Genomic DNA, 18391 nt, shown 5'->3' with positions numbered 1-18391 from the left:
TGTCAGAGACAAGCAACAGAAAGGGGGGGCGAAAACTTCTTTACTAAACACACCTGTAGACAAACACGTTCGGTTGTTCCAATCACACACACAGAAGCACGCACAAGCACACAAACACACACAAGGAACATGACAAAGATCCTTTTGTGAGCGTTATAGTGAATAATTTACCCAGATATGGAAAATAATGGCGCTATAGATGATACGATAGGAAAACGGCCCAATTGGAATAAGGCAGTGAGCCAAAGTCCTTTCAACAGGAAATGAAAGGAGTGGAGCATTGGACGATGGGGTGATGAGAGAGGGTGGGGGAGGGGTGGAGGTGGGTGGGGGGGGCTGCAAGTATCAGTCGTCCATTACTAAGCTAACTCCCACCACTATCAGCTCCCAATGACAGGGACAGCAAGCAGAGAGGCACTGAAAAGACTGGGGGAACACACACACACACACACACACACACACACACACACACACACACACACACACACACACACACACACACACACACACACACACACACACACACACACACACACACACACACACACAAATAGATGTGCAATCATAAATGCAAATTCTTACACAAACGAGCGCACATGCACAAACAGTGACAGATGCAAGTAACACTGATCGTCTGGAATGTGCACATTTCTGTGTGCATGCGTAAAATCTCTGCAATGATAGTGTTTACTTTGGCTGAATCTGACAAGGACAAAATCTGAGGCAACACTCCCATTATCTGTGTGTTTGTGTGTGTGTATGTGTTTGTGTGTTTTGTGCTTTTTATGGAGAAAGAGGAAGACTCTTTGTTTGTTTTTAGAGAGGAAGAGAGAGTGTAGGGGTGGGAGCAATAGGAAAGGGAAGAGAGAGCAGTCTTCTAAGCACACGACAGTGATAAAGAGCTGGAGATGAGAGGAGCTATGGATGTTATTATCTGGATAATGGGGCCCGTAAACAAAAGATACATTTCATTCACAAATGCTTCATATCCTGGCCTGCATGAGCACACACCCCCATACAGACTAACATTTTCATAAGCAAGGACACACAACAACAATGACCAAATACCACAGCCCCCCCCCCCCCCCCGCCACGCACACACACAGGCAACATCACAAACACACACACACACACACAGAGGCTATATCGTAAACAGAGACACACACACACACACACACACACACACACAGTAACATGCCAGTAAATGAAGATGGACTATAGAGGAGAAATGGGGAAATTCTGCTTCCCACTACTTTCTCTCCCTCTTCCCCTCTCCCCCTAAATATGTCCCTTCATCATTCTCACACAGACGACTGCCTCTGCCAGCCACATTGATCTCCCGCCCAGCGGCCAGGTCCGGCCGACTCGGTTAGTGTCTGGCCCGATCCTAGCTTGTCTTTTTACACTAAAAGGGGAAAAAGACACCGGCTCTTTGCCCCCTGCCAGAGCACTTGTTGAGACGTGCACGTCAACACATCCGTCCGTCCGACCCTCGGAAAGAATGTGGTGCTTTTGATTTCCCACATTTGTGTGATTGCATCACAAACGGGCGGTCGTAAAGTGGATAGCACTATTGGCAAGTCTTCAAAGTACGCGGGCTATTGGAAGCCATATCCCACGGTTTATCATCCTCCGTTTATTATCGTCCCATCATAATGTTTCACTTTTTATTTTAGTGTTGCCAGGTGCCTGGATAGGCACCGGCACTGTAGAATAGATCTGTGTTTCAACGCCTACCCGCCTCAAATTAAAGTGAGGAGACAGAAAGAGAACATGAAAGACAACAACATCCCTATTCCTAACACACACACACACACACACACACACACACACACACACACAAATAATCAGACACACCGTCTGCAAAACATGCTGGCTGCAAAACAAATGGGAGTAGAAGAGTGTGAGACAAAGACGAAGATGGGGTGAAGAGAAAGAGGAGGAGGAGGAAGCCACATACACACCCATTACAGGATTGTTTCATTTTGCCTTCTGCCATTATAAGGCAAATTAGAGAAGGTGCAAATTAAATACTGGATGAATGGATGGATGGATGGATGGATAACGTAAAGTGGACTACATGAGCAGAATTTGTCTAATAGAATGAAAATGAGATTTTCTGCCCTGAAACAATGGAGACAATCTAATAAGCAGGTAATGAGTAATATAAAGGATGGGGGGGAGAGGGGGGGAGAGAGGAGGTTGGGTCAGAGAGGAGGGTGGGGAGAGGCAGAGAGGAGGGTGGAGGGAGAGAGGAGGATGGTGGGGAATGGGAGAGAGGAGGGTGGAGGGAGAGAATCGGGTGGGGGAGAGAGGAGGATGGTGGAGAGTGTAAGAGACGAGGGTGGGGGGAGAGAGAGAGAGAAGAGTGGGGCGGAGAGAGGAGGGTGGGAGGAGAGAGAGAGAGGAGGGTGGGGAGGGAGAGAGAGGAGGGTGGGGAGAGGGAGAGAGGAGGGTGGGAGGAGAGAGAGAGGAGGGTGGGGAGGGAGAGAGGAGGGTGGGGAGAGAGAGAGAGGAGGGTGGGGAGGGAGAAAGAGGAGGTTGGGGAGGGAGAAAGAGAGAGAGATAGAGAGAGAAGGGTGCAGGAGAGAGGAGGGTGGGGGTGGCGTGCATTTAGTTCGGCTAAAGGTTGCCGACAAGTGCTGGTACATGTGGATGTGCGTGCGCATGTGCGTGTCCTTCTATCGACCTGTACACACTCCTATAGCATTGGCCCACCAGGATAAAAGCAGCGCGATATATGGGGCTCCAGGCTCCACATCCACTACCAGGGGCAGCAGTTGCTAGCCGTTTCTGCTAAGTGTTTGATGGATGGCTTTTCAGAACGCCTCAGCACAGATGTTTTAAGGGAAAATGTCCATTCACACGGTCTTGTCAACACAGATAATGCAACATAAAGAGCCCCTTAAACACATTATAGGAAGCGTCTTACTTGATGACGAACTGAGGCCAATAGCATTGGGTGAGGAGGAGGATAGGGAGACAGAGAGAGAGAGAAACAGCGAAAGAGATAGAGAGACAGAATTAATGATTGCAGCTAAGAGAGAAAGAAAAAATGGAAGAAAACACTCAAGGAGAGAAAGCACCGTCCTTAATGGCTTATGCAAATAAATAAATAAACCAGAAACACACACACACACACACACACACACACACACACACACACACACACACACTCCAACTCTTTAATAGGAAATCAGAAGACGGAACAAAGGATAAATACCAAAAGTACAACACATTCCAAAACGGAGACATCTCCCCTCCTTTCTCCCGCTCCTTTCTCCTCGTCACCCTCCCACGGCTTGAAACAGGACCGCCGCTCGTCTAATCTGCCGCTTCCCCTGTCTATCAATCCATCGCCCTGTAGCGCTGCCGCTGTTTATCTTGGCCAGGCAGACGCGGTTAGCTATACGTCCCTGATACAAGTCTGCTGGATGTACACAGAGGGAGGGGTGGGGGTATGGGGTGGGGGGTGGGGGATGCTTGACAGGGAGATTGACAGCTGCCAGGGTTTGATGATACGATGGCTAAACGATAGCTATACGATAGCATGGAAGACATGCATACTAAAAAAAGAAAGAATGAACTAACAAACAGAATGAAAGAAACAATAAATAATCAAAATAAATACTAAAAGAAGTAGGAGCGGTGGAAGCGGTCGGATGACAACAAGTTAAGAGTAATGGATGGATCCAGGTGTGGCCACTCAGGCTCTCTGGGACTCGAACGGAGAGTTTTGAATGCGTTTGTGAGTTGAGGTTATTTGGTTTACAAGGTAAGACCATAAAATATACATTTTCTTCCTTAATGTCATGTAGAAACACACACATGCACTACTTTTATGGAGGGGTACAACGGCCATAAGTAAGCCCAACCATGCATAATGGGGGTAGGTCACACATTCTTCCTTTGAAGTAATGTGGCGCTGTGTGTGTGCGTGCGTGTTTGCACGTGCAAGTGTGTGTTTGGTCGGGGTCGGTTATAAAGGGGGCCCCCCTGCTGAAGTGAAGAAATCTTCAGGGGCCCCAGAGCAGGGTGAGAGATGAAGGGAAGAGTGAGAAGACGAGAAGGAGAGTCCCGGAGAGGTTCGAAAGGGTGATGCACGCACGCACGCACACACACACAATTTCAATGTATGATACACACCAAAAATCAACCGGACAGATAGTGTTTTCTGAAACTGAAACTTCCACACAAACGCAAAGAAAACATGATGGAAGAGTGATTTACGTTGACCCAAAACCTACCGAAGCCACGCAGCTTAATATTTCATTTGATTTGGGTTGTCTCACCACACACACATCATTAGTTGCTGTGATGATCACTCATCACAGCAACTAATCAATGACAGTTTCAATAGGACAGAAGGTGAAGCTTCATGGGCACAGACTCTAGCGATCTTCCCTCCTCTGTTTCCGTCTTCTGCGGGTTCATATCAGTCGTCGTCCTCGCCTGAAATCACCGGACAAATTCGCAAATGCGCACCAGTCTGGAAACTTTCATTTTCGATTTACAAGGGGGCGTTGTCTACGAGTGAGAAACCCTCTAGGTCCCACACCACGCCTTTACACACACATATGCACAAAATGCAAATACACACTAGCAAACACATGCACACTTTCTAAATTAAATGCCCCTGGCCAGCAGCTCGTCAGATAAACTGGGATCGTGATTCACTCGAGGCGTGCGATGGAATTCAGAGACGACATTTCATCTCGGATCCCCTCTCTAAACCACACTCACTCAATCATCTCTCACACACACACACACACACAGGTACACACACACATACACACACGCACACAAAGAGGTGCTTCGCTGCTACAGATTCTTATCAGGCGCCTAGCAATGGGGCAGAGAAATTACATCACAACAATATCGTATACAATAACGCGCGCCTCTCAGATATGGCCAGCTAAGTGAATGGCTTTTTAGCGTCACCATTCAAATGAGAAAATACCTCCGAAATGGAGACTGCGATACCAATCTTTCCCTGTGATATCTCAACCGGGACAGTGTGAGCCATTTACATAAAAGGCTGCTAAGAGGATATTCACGTTAAAGGTACAGTGTGCCGCCCCTTAAATATTAATAATATAGCAGCAACTTCTGAGGCTTGCTTGCCAAGTACAGCTCTACACAAGACTGGGGTGCATGCTAACTTAAAAGCTAACCACTAGCCAGTAGCATCACAGAGCAACAAGAGGAATGTCTACATGACAGTGGATACCACGCCGTCAATCAACAAACTTTATCCCACACATAATTCTCAGACACTGAATTAATCCAAATATTATTAGAAAATACAAACTGCTGAAAATAAATAAGAAAAACGAATGTCATCCCACGTTTCCTGTAGCCCACCATTTTAGCCAACAGGTTCCAGAACACAATTCAGTGCCGACGCCTGTAGACCCAACGCTGTATCCATCAGCCTTCCAATAGGACACGAGCAAGGGGGACCTCATTTTCAATGGTAATTACGGAGCAACGTGCATGCGTGTGCGTGTTTTACTGTGTGTGTGTGTGTGTGTGTGTGCGTTCGGAAATGTGTCTTCCTGTGGGGGGTGCCAAAGTGATTACATGGCCACTGGTGCCTCTAATAGTCACTTTTAGACGGAGGGAGAGATGACTGATTTTCATCTTGCTCGTGCAGGAGCAGAATTATAGCGCAGAAATCCAATAGTGGGTGAGATAACGGAGTGTTTTGACTGTGCCGTCATGTCAGTGTGGGCGTGCGTGCATGTGTACATCTGTGTGTACGTGTGTGTGTTTAGGTGTATATATTTGTGTGTGTGTGTGTGTGTGTGTGTGTGTGTGTGTGTGTATGTATGTATGTATGTATGTATGTATGTATGTATGTATGTATGTATGTATGTATGTATGTATGTGTGTGTGTGTGTGTGTGTGTGTGTGTGTGTGTGTGTGTGTGTGTGTGTGTGTGTGTGTGTGTGTGTGTGTGTGTGTGTGTGTGTGTGTGTGTGTGTGTGTGTGTGTGTGTGTGTGTGTGTGTGTGTGTGTGTGTGTGTGTGTGTGTGTGTGTGTGTGTGTGTGTGTGTGTGTGTGTGTGTGTCTCTCTCTCTCTCTCTGTGCGTAATGGATGAAACACGAGGGGCTAATGGGAAACGGGCCAAAACCGCACCTCAAGAGTAAATCGTGCCAAACCATTCCCGGCCACAATTACCTTCTCCTCTCGGCTCCCGTCTCTCATTCCCTCTCCACCCTCAACTCGTCGTTTTCTTCTATTTGTTTTTTGCCTCCTCTGTCGCACCTCCATCTTTTGTCAATTCACTGTGCCCACAGCTCAAGTCTCTCCCTCACTCTCAAAACTCGAGTAGAGAAAAACCCATCTACACAGGCACACATAAACACACAGAGAGAGAGATACAAAAAGTCAAAGACAAGAGGGACCCAAAATGACCCTTCAACATCACAGATGACGTAGGCGACGTGTTTTCAATAAAAATGATGGTTGCTTGGCCGCGCACGCACAGACGCACACACACACACACACACACACACACACACACACACACACGGTTGTAGAAGGCAGCAGTGTGGCTTGGTTAACAGTCAGTTTACAGTGCGGTTACGAAGGGCGCACAGCAGCAGAGGATGGGAAAGGCCTCCCATGAGTGTATCTGTGTTCGCCTCTCCACTGGGGCTGTGTATTAAAGGGGAGACGAACGCCCTCCATTGTCTTCAGGGTTTAACCACACAGAGACTGGCAAACACAGTTTTCTTGGTACGACAAAGAGCCAAACAAACAGGAGACTTAGTGGGGAGATGGATGTCTTGTCGTCTCCCCCCCCCCCCCCCCCTGCAGGGCAGGACTTTTAGTGAGCACTGGACAGAACTATTCATGTTATTCCGGAGAGCAGAAGTGTTTCGGGTTTCTTTGTTGAGTTTGGCTGGAGGCTCATTGCAGCGTCTCCTAAGTCACAGGGACTAACCCCGATTATCCATAGCACAGATTGGGTCCACAGTGGCCATCCCATGAGCTAAAGAGGTGGCAAGGGCATGCACATAAATAAGGGTGGTGGGGCCGGGGTGGCCAAGTGAAACCCGATGAGAATATTGAGTCAACTGACCACTAACAACTAATATCAGCGTCTGTCACTGTGGGCTTCAATCAGCGCCTCCCTCCTCCTCTGCTCGAATGTCCAACACCTCACCCCAACTTTGCTATCCACTCTCTCATCGCTCACACTCGCGCGCACACACACACACACACACCTCCAGCTTAAAGGGTCTAGAGGGAGTCGAGAGAGTGACAAGAGAGCCGTGTCGTGTGTCGCCAACACACACACACAACAGACCACCCATAGGTCCAACCAACCAGAGCCCATTAAAACATCCCTCTTAACTCCCGACTCTAAGGAGGAGGGAGGAGAGGAGAAGGGAGGGTGTGAAAGGAAAGAGGACAGCTCTGGGAAATTCCAGTTTCCACGGTGACATTTAGCAGATGTGCCGGTGGTTGTGCACAGGCATGTCCACGAGCCAGCGTGCATGTGAACGTGTGCAGACACACACATCTGGAATGATTAATCAAACCGTGGCGAGGTGAGGGCGTGCAATGACCTTAGCCCTCACATTTGTCCGTCGAGGCGACGACACGTGAGGTTAGAAAAAGGGGGAAGTGAGGAGGAGGACGTTGCATCCTCCACAGTACTCTCACTGAATTTCACACAATGCTTTGGTGTGGGAAGAAATTGCAAACGAAGGAAATAAAAGAATCCCCCTTATGTTTGCTCAATATCTAACCTTCCGTCTGCGTGGGTCATTGCAAATACTGTGTTTTTTTTTTCGTTGCTGGCACAGCATAATTATAAAGCCAAGAGTTCAACCGGCACTCAAGAAGTCGGTTTTGCATTCGCAATCACTTCTACTGAACGTGAATAAAACCTGTCTCACAGAATGTCCACCAAGGCAATAGCAGTGATTCGGAAGTCCAGAACCAGATAGTGGCTAGTGTGGCTTATCCAATGAGATCAATGCAAAACTATATCCCTTACGGAAGTCGGTTTAGGTCTCCTGGGCAGATAGCAGGTGACCGGACCCACACCAGTCGATAAAATAAAGACCTAACATGATCCTCCAAACACCATGCCAGCCGAGTGGAGCGTTCCGCTTGCCCAGACCAGCGGGACTTAGCAGCAGACCAACTGTGGATTTAACCCAGAGCTAACCACTGGTGCGGTCAGCTAGCGATAGTCTCCTATTAATACCCCGAGCGCAGGCAGACAAGTGCAATTCTAGACGTCTTATGCAAGCGGAAGGTCGTGCAGGGCAAGGGGGGGGAGATAGACCGAGGGGGAGTGAGACCAAGGGGGGAGAGACAGAGGGAGGGACGAAATGATGATACATCAGGGGATCCTCACAGCAGGCGTTAAGTTACTGCGCCAATTCTATTCTCATCACTCCGAGAGAGAGGTTACTGTACAGCGTCCATGCAAACATATGTTCACACACACACACACACACACACGTCACACACACACACACACAGGTCCAGTGAGCGAGCAGCTGGTGAGACAAAGCGAGGGTCCAGATGCCCCCGCCTCTGGCCCTGGCACCGCCACAGCGGTTGACACCCAGGGACACCCAGACGGGATGGCCTGCCCACCGCCATTCCAGCATCCGACCACATGTAACGCAGACAATTAGTGACTTCAATTGACTTTGGCTGGCATACTTGTACAGGAGTACCCCCGCTGCCCCCTGCCTCGCCCCCCTCCCTCCCTGCATCGACCATCGGGTAGAGGAAATTAGTTCATTTGAAAGCTAGAATCAGTTCAACTGATCGGTGTGGAGGGAGTCGCCATTGTAAGGGAGTTACCGAGGCAGGGAGCAAACACGGCTGGTAGACTTGTTGTCGCCTGCTCGAAGTAAAGCGAAAGAGAAACAAGAGTTGAACCCATTGAACTTTGAAAGAGCGGGGAACCCAGGCTTTATTTTTTCCTTCCTAATCTCTCAAAAATCAAAGAAAAATACGAAAATCCAGCTCAAAGATGTGTGTGGACTGAAACTATGAGGTTGGGTTTTGTTTACGTGGACTTTATAACTCTCATGATGTTCTGTGTGCTGGGCACCCTCCATATCAGCTGGAATGAAAACACCTACTCCCTGACATCTGACAGGAAATGACATCAGCACGAGGACACTCCTTGGCGTCAGTAGCCTCGAGTGAGTGGAAATTATGGCTGTGTGTGTGTATGTGCGTGTTTGTGCGCGAGTGAGTGTGTGTGTGGCTCAGCTATGCGCACACTCCTGCCATACAGAGTTAGCGTATAGCGCTATTATCCATTTATATTGCCTCCCTCGTTCCCCTCGCTCGCTCCCTCTCTGTGTAGAGTGCAATAAAAGATGCAGAAGATTAAAAGATGGAAACCTAGGTATGTCAATTGGAATCATGGCTATCACACACACTAACACACACACACACACACACACACACACAATGTCTGCAGGCTTCCCGGGACCAAAATAGGCGAAGGATGGAAGACATGGAAAGTTTCCAAGCAGTCATCCGAGTGCACTGGACTGTCACAAGATTTCTGTTTTTAGACACCATGTACATTGTTCTGCTTGCTCATGACAACCCACCAACACGGCCTGCACCCTCTCCTTCTAACATTGATTAACTTCACACACACACAAGCAATGGAGCATTGCAACCAACCACACAGGAAGTCTGTGTTTAGCACAGGAACCGGGTCGTCATCTGGCCAGTCATGGAGACTATTTGGGAAAGTCTTGGATTTCTTTTTTACTTACGCACGCACGTACGCACAGTGCTTCCCTCGCTCTCTGCATCATACTCACAAAGGATCTGAGCTGAGACACACACACACACACACACACATACATACACGCAGGCTCTAGAACACGTCCACAAGAGCATGTCCTCGGAAGCACAGAGATGAATCTTCACCAGATGATGAATTCAAATTCAAACAAACCGTGAATGCATTATTAAATATTTACATCTCCCTGGCCTCCAAACGCTCCGTTCATATTCAGTCCATCCCTGCCTCTCCCTTTTATTCCCATTCCTATTTTGCTTCCCTTCTCACACTCATTGACACACAGCCACACATCCACGCACACATGCTCACACACAAACAAGCCAATAGATTCCGCATCGTAATCACAAACTGCTGTTTGAGAAAAACAGCAGTTTCTCCCTCTCGCAAAACAACTCCTATCCCAGAGGATTGGACACACATACGCTTGTGCATGCACGGACCCACGCACGGACGCAGGCACGCACACATAGACACACACCATTAGGCATCAGCATGGGTGCTCAGCAGGATTTAGAAGACAATTAAAAAGCTCAATTAGACTTATACGCGCATATCCAGGAATAAGTGTGTGTACAGATGGCCCACCACGCTCCCTGCACTTAAAAACACACACTTCTGTTGCTCCGCAAATGATTCCAGAGCAGGAACAAGGTGGGCTGGTTAGGGTGTGTGTTTATGTGCGCGAGTGCGTGTGTGTGTGTGCGTCTTTGTGTGTAACAAGTATTATTGGCAGAATGTCTGTTGACTTTTATTAATAAACAGAAGAGCCAAACAAATCAACTGACCTGCTGTCCAATTCAGGAAAACTACTTGAGCTGATAGGACAGCCAGAATAGGATACACTAAAACACTGAGCTCCAATCTTCTGCCGCCAGATATTTTACTGTGTCACTGTGTGCGGCTGTCGCCAACATTTAGTAATATTAACAAAAAACTTTGTGCGTGTTTATGCCTCTGCGTGGGTGTGTTTGTGTGTATTGCCGGGCTAACTTGACGATACGTCACCAACATAAATAAACAGTCCCTCTTTGAAGGGAGTCCAAACAACCACCCCAAAAACAAACCGGCCTGCGAGGCAGATGGTCAAACATGTGGTTTCCTTGCATGTCGTTTGAGTTACCGAGTTAACGACCAAGCCGTTTCCACGCATCGCATCTGATGGTGAGACACACGCACGCACGCACGCACGCACGCACGCACGCACGCACGCACGCACGCACGCACGCACTCACTGACGGATGGACGGCCAGACACTATGATTCCAAGTCACTTTTGAAACCTTCAAAACGGAGCGCCTTGCATAAATAGGAGCTCTTCACGATCCATCGAAGCAAGTGCTTAGCATGCCTCATGATGGAGACATTATACTATGAAGTAGTGAGCGGGGGCCACGCTTGATTTGCGCACGGAGTGAGAGACACTTGACCTTGGAAGGCGGTCACGTAGCACCCTACGGGTTGAAAAATCAAACGCACCCGCAAGGAGGGAACACATCTCAGAAACAGAGCACTGACAGAGAGGCGCTCACTTCGAGTGCCCTCTGCTAAACTCTCCCTCTCTAACCTCTGCAACGCTGCGTCCTCATCTCTTCATCAACTTCCCCGTCTCTCTCTATCTTTTTTTATTCGGTGTCATTATATCAAGCATGTTTTTCTTGCTCGCTCCTTCCGTTTTGACCTTTCCTCTCCAATCTCTTCCTCTCTCTCTCTTTTTCTCCCCCCTCACTGCGACAGTCAAATTAACAGCTAGCTCGGCCCTTCTGACGGCTAATTGTCAGGGTCTGGGAGAGAGATGCCCTCAATTTCCACCTCCGTCGCACCCCGCTCTCCCATCACTTTCTCCCATTTAGCACCCGCCCAATCAAACCACAGTGGGGACGCACCATAGCCCATGGCATGCTGGGAAATTGGGAAACACATGCACAATGATTTAGAAGTACTTACACACACACACACGTGTGCTAGTACTTCACGTGTGTGAGTGTGTGTGTGTGTGTGTGTGCGCGCACACCACCACGCGGGCTCGGAGTGCAAAGGGTCCCAGTGGGAAAAGACAGTTTCCGAAACGTTTTATCCAATTTGCATTGCTTCTGGCTCCATAACACTCTCTGTGGAGAGGTGTGTACGTGTCTGTGTGCGCGTGTGTGTGCGTGAGTCTCCTCACTGGTGCAGGACGACATGCAGGTCACTTCAGGCGACAAAGATGAAGCACTTGAGGGAACTTTAGTTTTACTTTGAAAAGCCCCGTTGATCCACTCATCTTTCCTTCATCACTTACTCAGTATGCATGCGAGTGAACGTATGTTTGTGTGCGTGCGTCTCCCTGCCGTCAGGATGTCAGTCTGTGTGTATTGCTGTAACAATTTGCCCAAGGGATGAATGAAAGTGCACACACACGCCCGTGCGCACAGGTAAGTACTTGGGTTTGCATAATGAGCCTACTCCCAGAGGTGATTTACAAGACCACAGAGGACCTGGGTTTCTAAATAACATGACGCTGAGGAAGACACACACACATACACACACACACTTTCAGAATTGAAGAGCGGCAACCAGAGGTAATCAATGTCTTGGAAGCCGTACTGACCCCTCCCATTCGTTCTGCTTCCTTAGACTCTCCTTCCTCAGAGGAATATCCCTGTTTTCCACACATCTGACAGCTAGATGTGTGAGGGAGTGAAAGGCAAATAACAGTCATCTAAATCTGCTGTCAAAAAACACACAGATGCTTGCACTGCATAGGCAAAAGCACATACATGTGAGAAAATCTAATTCGGTGTGTGTGTGTGTGTGTGTGTGTGTGTGTGTGTGTGTGTGTGTGTGTGTGTGTGTGTGTGTGTGTGTGTGTGTGTGTGTGTGTGTGTTACAAACACAGGTGAGCGGGCTACAGTATGTGCTTTGGGATAGCGGCAGTATGTGATCCTTACCCTCTCCCCCTCTCTTTATAAAAACGATCGCCAGTCCGAGCAGCAGCCCTGACCCTATTGCCTCCTCTCCACTCCACTGCTCCTCTAAACACCAGCCATTTTGGCTCCCGTAGGGCCCGTGATGGAGTCCCGGACGCCCAGCGCTCCCATTCATTGCACAGGGCCTGTAATGAAACTATGGATTTTCCATTGGAGCTCTGACACCTACGGTCCGTCTGCTCCGAGTCTAATATCTTTGGCACGGTTTAATGGGTGTAAAACCTGCCTGGACAAGATGACTGGTGCAAACCTGAGAACGGTTGCTGGGGAGGGGAGGGGAAGGGGGGGGGGGAGACGGTTCGACCCTAATCAGAACAAATGGGTCAAATTGGCCTTCGAACGTGGTTCCTTTGCCACGTCGTCTTCGTATCGCAGACCATAAAAGACACACGAGCCATGAGCTGTGTGAAGAAACTCGGCCCTCCCAAACCCCCCCTCTGCTTAACAGGGGCTTGCCCTGCGAGAGCAAGGCTAGGTGTAGGTGAAGGGGGAAGGCGATAGACACGTTATCGACGCAACACAATGAATTCTGCCCGCCGATGGGCTCCGAGGTCAATTCCTCCACATGCGACCACGCCCGCAACGTGAAACGCATCATCGAGACGAGAAGATCTAGAAGATGAGCTTAGCAACCAGCCGTTCAGCCTCTACATCTCTCTCCCTCTCTGTCCTTCTTCCCGACCACCTCCCCCACATCCACTCACAGTAGACCAGTGACCTACAAGCCCACTTATTCTCCAACCCAGCTGTGTCTCACCAGTGGGCCGCACTCCCACCACGCCACGAGCATCCCCTCTTAAACCACCCCCGGCTTCTGACCAACCTCGCTCTGAGTGGAGGGTCAGTGGGGGGCGGGGGGGGGGGGGGGATTCTCTGTCAGAAACATCAACACACGCAGACACACCATGCTAGCTCGCCACATTTCCTCTCTCGTTTCCCCCCCCCCCCCCCCCCTCTCTCATCCTCCGCCACCTCGAGTCGCACCGTTACCGCGGCGGCCCTGACTACTGTTGCCATGGCAACCGAGGAGGCAAGGCCTCGCTCGTGGGATTTGGAGACAACTTAAAGACCCCTGTGTTATCTGAGCCTCCACGCTTCTGTGCGCGCGTTTGTGTGCGTGTCTGTGTGTTATCTTCTTTACACCCATAACACAGCACCAACATAGCTACTGATGCAGTCCAAGACTATCTCTCCAGCTTCCGGGATCACATCCCACAAAAAAAAAACACAGACAGAACATGCAGACCCAATTCTCCAGCTAAAATGGAACAGGAGTAGAGGTAAGAGGACATCTCAGACACAGAAAGTCAAAAAAACAGAGTCAAGAAATGAAAAATGACAGGGGAGGAAGTTCAGAGGAAAAGTGAGTGTACTTTCCTCTTGCAGGTCACTGAATACCACAGTATCAATCTCTTGCATTCCCACCCTCTATTATTCACACACACACACACACACACACACACACACACACACACACACACACACACACACACACACACACACACACACACACACACACACCAGTTCCCCGGCAGTCCCTCTATCCAAGGTTATCTGTAATCGAATAGCCTTCCCTGGAAACCGACAGTTTTCCGGTGGCACAGCTCATATCCCGGAGAAACATCCGGAAAGGAATTCCTACTGAGTGACTGAGCAGTCTCCCTCTTCCTGCCGCTCACCCTATGCTGGGATGAATGGTTTCCTTCTCAGCATGTTCCATCCCGTTGGTCAGTGTCGTGTTCCTTTCTCCCTTTGCGGGTGGATATATTTCATTAATAAAGCAAGGGGGCCTGGGTGGTACGGGTTTGACTCCCCAACTTAACGGAGCAGTTAACAGAACTACAAAACTACAACCACTCGGCCCCCGGACAGACGATGACAAAGATGAAGAACATAAAGCTAAGGGGGGAACCGTGTCATCACCACCATAGGCCCCTGGGTGATGCAAGTGCGAGGGGGGGGGGGGGGGGGGGGGGGGAATGATAAAAAAAAAAAAAAGGAGAAAGCTTGCAGGAGAGAGCAAGAGAGAGAGAGCGAGAGAGCGAGAGAGAGAGAGAGAGAGAAAGGGGGGAACATGGGTGTGTAAGCGTTATTTCTAGGGCAGCCCCTCCAGTGACCCATATAGTGTAGCGACGGCACTATGCTCTTACAGACATGCAGCTTATGGTCTCGGTGGTGGGGAGAGGGAACACACGCTGGCAGACAGCAGCACACACAGAATTAGGCTTTGTGTCTTTTTTCTTTCACACCGCTGACTAGTCACAGAGCCCCGGCGTGTTCAAGCCAATTAGGAGAATGTATTGAGCTTATTTATTTAATTTAGCTTATTAGCGTCTATAACTATCGGTGTGTTTGATTTTACAAAAAAAATACTTTGTCCAATGCTATTCTGCCGACCGCATTTCAGAACATTTCATGTCCAACAAGAATACATGCCGTCCCGGAATGGTGTGTGTGTGTGTGTGTGTGTGTCTGTGTGTGTCTGTGTGTGTCTGTGTGTGTGTGTGTGTGTGTGCACGTCACCTTGTGATTCATCCATGTTTACTAGCGGAAGCTCCTATTGTGTTTGCTTTCATTAATGAGCACTTGTGTGTGTTTGTGTGTGTGTTGTTTTCACTCCTGTGGCTGCACGTGCACGCATCTACATGTGCATGCATGAGTGTGTGCGTGCGAATGCACGTGTGTGTGTTTGTGTCATTTCCCTTGGGATGCTGCTTGCTGAGCTAATTAGCTTAATCCAGCAGAGGCCCATGGATGGATGGATAACCGGGTGAAGAGAGAGAGAGAGAGAGAGAGAGAGAGAGAGAGAGAGAGAGAGAGAGAGAGAGAGAGAGAGAGAGAGAGAGAGAGAGAGAGAGAGAGAGAGAGAGAGAGAGAGAGAGAGAGAGAGAGAGAGAGAGAGAGAGAAGGATGAGCAAGGGAGAAGAGAAGGACATGGAGGACGGCGACTTTAAGAGAATTAACGCTTATTCGAAATCTGTTTGCTATTTGTTATGACCGTCCTCTTAAGAATAAAAATAGATAAGCGCAGTGCACACTGCAAGCCATCTTGGCTGCGGTTGCTGGCCATCTTTGGAGGACGCATATATAGGGTTGGCGAAAGCACAGGACCAAACAGAGGGCTCATAAACCATCTTCAGGGAAATGGGATCGCTCCCTGGGGCAAAGTGACCAATTAAATATAAAGACGATGAACGCTTGGTGGGTTCTGGCCGACACCCTTCAATTAATGTTATGGAGATACCGGAGAGGTGTGTCTGTCTGTGTGTGTGACAGTTGTGGCAAAGGGGAGAGTGGTAGAGGCAAAGGAATAGAAACAAAGCTGTAATTGGTTCGAAGCTGAGGGAGAGAAAGAGTGTGTGAGAGAGAGAATGGCGATATGAATGGGGAGCGGTAGAGGAGGTGAATGAGAGAGCAGAAAAGGTACACTCGAGTTAGGCAGGATGTATTAGGAACAAATGGAAGGTAGGGGAAATAAACAGACACGAAAACAAACGCTAGCTTGGGAATAGATGCAATCAGCTCAGTCAGTCAGCTAATGACTAATCCTACCGAGACCCAAGGAAAGATAGTTGGAGGGGGGGGGGGGGGGGGGGGAGAGGAGAGGAGAGGAGAGGAGAGGAGAGGAGAGAGAGCAAATGCGGTAAGAATACCAGTGAAAATAGTTCAAAATGGCGTTCAGTTTATAAAGAGAGAGAGAGATGCAAGAAAGGGGAAGTGATGTGCTGGAAAAAAAGCTATAGCCGCGTGTTGTTTGTGGCTTGGGGTTGTGTACAAAGGCTGGTGCATATAACTAATTAAAATCTCCTGCAGTTCGAAACATAGTATAAACCAAGGGACAGCTGAACACATTTTTCACCAGAGAGAAAACAGCTCTTTCATAAGAGAAAGGACGGCAAGAGTTAGAAAGAAAGCAGTGAAAGGCCTAGCACCGCGGGAATACCTCTTAGACGCTTAATTCTTCATTTTTAAAGGCTTAGTGGATGGAAATGGCAGAGCCACAAGGTCAACCACTCCAATAACATTTGCACTCTCAACAATTCTGAGGCTATATGGCTCAAAGAGAAAAGATTTTAAAGACCGCGTCAGCGCACACTTAGGCCAAACTCCTCTTCATTAGCAGGGAATAAAAACACTAATTCGAAGTGAAAAGGCGTGCGTCTTCATGCACACGAGCAGAAGAAATTGCGAGACAGTTATCTTGTGGCCAAAAGTTCTGCTGTAAGGATGAGCTAGAGGCCAGTAAACCCACATTGGGTATTGGCTTCCAACCCGGCTATCACCAACTCTTATGCTTATGGGATTAGCCGCAGGGTCACCCCACTGCACGTTTATGGGGCATCCCAATGGGCACGGCCATCCAGCCTGGGCAGTTAGCCAGACGGGCTAGCTGCTAGCGAGCAAGCTAGCTAGCGCGCTAGTGTGGCTGAGCCTCAGGCTAGAGCCATTTCCCCCCGGGGGTGAGGGGATAATTAGGAAGACAGCAAGAGTCTGCTGCTCCATGCTGGGGAGGGAGGAAGGGAGTAACGCTATTGGGGTTGTTTTCATGTGTGTATTTCCATGCACATCCCAAGGGAATAGTGGTATGCGTGTGTGGGTGCGTGCCTGTGTCTATGTCTGTGTGTGCATGACTATGTATGTGTATGCTTGTGTATGTGCATGTCTGTGTGCGTGTCTGTGTGCGTGTCTGTGTCTGTGTGTGTGTGGGTGTGTGTGCGCAAGCGTAGATGAGAGTTAGTGTATCCTTGTGTGTGCTCCTTGTCAAAACGTGATGACATCGTACCCTTTGTGAACACTGTGGCCTTGAATTGCTCCCAAAGCTTATGACAAAACTTGTGACTTGCCTGAGGCGCACACACACACACACACACACGCACATGCAGTAACGCACAGTCGCACACACAAATTCGTTGTATTCGACCACCGCAAGTCTCCACACAAATGCACATTTGTGTTTAAACACACACACTCAAGTTAATCATCTTAATGTCAGTAAAGCAGAGGAACTAATCAAAAACAATCTATTAAAAATCTATTAGCTTGGTGATGGCTAATCTGATAAGCTCACTTCTCTCGTTTCCTATGGGAAGCTAGTGTAGAGTGTCTGAGCACGTGCATGTACGTGTGCATCTGCGTCTGTGTGTTTGTAACGTTGGCATTTTTCACACTAGATTAGCTAATACGATACTCACTCACATTTACACTCGTTTACACTCATCATGCGATGTAATGGAGATGAAGGAGTGCTTCACATCCTGTTATTTACGGAGATTTAGGAAACGCTGCTGTGCATGTGTAAGAGTATATACGCATGTCTGTGTGTGTGTTTTGAGCCTGTGTCCATCCACAGTGAAGGGCAAACCTCCAGGTGTGTGTGTGTGTGTGTGTGTGTGTGTGTGTGTGTGTGTGTGTGTGTGTGTGTGTGTGTGTGTGTGTGTGTGTGCGCGCGGCGGTGGACCCACAGTATCTATGGATCGCGCCACTATAGCAGCAGCACCCAGCTGGGATACATATTGTCAACCACAGGGCTTAATGAGTGCGTGGGGGCCAACATGCGTGTCTGTCTGTGTGCATATGTATGTGAGTGTGTGTTTGTGTTCGTGCGCAACAGAGGGAG

The 18391-nt window shown here is 48.8% G+C and overlaps 1 protein-coding gene across 2 annotated transcripts in view; it reads right to left on the bottom strand.

The window, feature by feature from the left end:
* plxna1b (plexin A1b) overlaps positions 1–18391 on the bottom strand; it is a 170232-nt gene that overhangs the window by 98245 nt on the left and 53596 nt on the right. The window lies entirely within an intron of this gene.

The sequence above is a fragment of the Gadus morhua genome, chromosome 13 (genome assembly GCF_902167405.1).
Source record: "Gadus morhua chromosome 13, gadMor3.0, whole genome shotgun sequence".
NCBI lineage: Eukaryota > Metazoa > Chordata > Actinopteri > Gadiformes > Gadidae > Gadus > Gadus morhua.
Note: the sequence above shows the minus strand (reverse complement) of the source record. Positions and strands in the feature narration are given on the sequence as shown.